Below are 2,345 nucleotides of genomic sequence, written 5' to 3'. Positions count from 1 at the left end.
GCTGTGAGATTTTCTCAGGATCTACGAGATCTTAGAGAATATAGAGTTTTGTATATAAGTAGGGTCTACGATGATTGACTCCTAGCTTAAGTGGGAGATTGTTAGTTTGTAATAATCTAGAAGTCAATAATACGATAATTTATCATAAAGCTTTGTTCATGAATTGAATGTTTATTTATATAGCATTTTGTTGCCTTGAGTATTATTGAATTTATGGATCATTTCGAGTTCATGACTGAAATTGTGAAACTCCATAATATAGATGATATATACTCTTAAAAGGTCACTGACCAAGGTAATTAGCAGGAACACTAATTACCGCGATAAGGTTAGTATGTGGATTAAAAGATGGTTAAGTTTTACAAACCACCTGACACGAGATGTCATTTTAATCACATAGATACATGTTTTAGAAACATGGTATTTGACAGACCCCGAATGAAACATTAAATAGAATTGTGTTCGTGTCATTTATGTTTTCATTCAGTGTCACGTTCTACAGTATGAGGTATTTATCGTTCCCACTGAGAAATATGTATGTGTGATTGTTATCCACCGCTGTCCGTAAAAAGCAGTCATAACGGTAGCTTTTCCATATGTATAGCTTAGCTGAGGAAGTGATAGTTTACCAAGAATACTATTTGTCCCTCGTATCTCTATACGAGCTATAGCATCACTGGGCCCCTTGATAGAGTAAGATTATCTGCTAGCGGTATAATTACAAGAGTAATTATATTTGATAATCTGCTCAAGATCAAGAAAAGATTAAGTTAGCAAGGATGACACACATCTACCTTGAAACTAATCTGATAGCTATGAGACAGAAGAACAGACACAAGTAAATTGTTTACTGGATCGTGATATTGTACAGTACAGCATCATCTGTGTAATTGGATGGTCATGATGTGTTGCCAGATGCCACCCATGACTAATAGAAGTTAAAACAGTTTTAACTCTGTTTACCAACATAACACAGATCCTATTGGGTCACACCATATAGGAGCTACTCGGAGAATCTTACTGATTAATTATAAATTGATTATAATTAATATTAAGATGGTTATAATTAATTATACGTGTTATAATTAAATTATAAATGTTATGTAAAAATAACAAGCAAAAACATTGGTTAATTTATAAACGTGTATGACACGTTGTATAAAAGTTAACCGGTTAATTTATAAATGTGCAGGACACATTGTATAAATTATCGAAACAACAAATAACCGCAAGAAAAATATATATAATTATTCAGAATAATTATACGAATATTATTTGTGTTCGGGCCGAGGGCATTCGAGTCTTTTCAGATTCGTCCTTATCCGCATGACACGTCATCGATCCTATCCAGATGACACGTCATCGATACCGAAACAAATAACCGAAAGAAAAATATATATATAATTGTTCAGAATAATTATACGAATATTATTTGTGTTCGGGCCGAGGGCATTCGGGTCTTTTCAGATTCGTGCTTATCCGCATGACACGTCATTGATCCTATCCAGATGACATGTCATCAATCCTATCCACAAGGGCAAAATGGTCATTTCACACCTATGCCACCTTGCATGTGTAGAAGCATGGAGAAGAATGTGGAAGGGTGTGGAAGGGGTATTTTGGTCATTTCACATATAAAAGGATGAGGTGTCAATGGCATATCTTGTAAATAGGCCGAACTTGGAGGGCATTTTGGTCTTTTGCAACCGAATCTAAACACTATAAATAGGGGTGGAGGGGTAGAGAGAGAAAGATATATTCACATATATACATATGCACATTCACATGTATCTTTTCGTGCAGAAACGAATCGGTATTTTCTCTCTTTCTCGGTTTCTCTCCCAAATAGTGTTTCGGTTGAGAAAAGAAAGTTATACGTAGTTGACGTATAATCTTGCGGGTTGTTGTGGAGAATATTTACGGGATCGATGAATAGTGTTTTACCGAATTTAGCGGTATGTCAGTTTTGCATATTGATGAAACTGAGCAACCGAAAATTCGTGTTTACGGGTTTTCGTCTTTTCCCCGTGAATAGTGTTTTTGCAGAATTCCGCGGTTTACGGTATTTCTGGCAGAAGAAATAAACCGCTCTCCGGTTAGTCCTGGTGGATAACCGATAGAGGTATCACACGTGTGATACTCCGAGTCGATTCCTTCCCTGGTGAGGCTCTACTCGCTCGGTCTGCATTCCAACTGTGATTTGGAAACAAGGTATAAATATGTTATATTAATCTATTTAATTTGTAAGTAGATTAAAGTTTTAGAAATCAATCATGGAGTAGATCTGTAAAAGGATTAAATTGGGTTTTGATGCCAAAGGAATACTGAAGGTGGACTGCCTTGGA

Source organism: Carex rostrata, chromosome 21 (assembly GCF_964058835.1).
Source record: "Carex rostrata chromosome 21, lpCarRost1.2, whole genome shotgun sequence".
Classification (NCBI taxonomy): domain Eukaryota; kingdom Viridiplantae; phylum Streptophyta; class Magnoliopsida; order Poales; family Cyperaceae; genus Carex; species Carex rostrata.
This window is presented reverse-complemented; position numbering follows the sequence as displayed.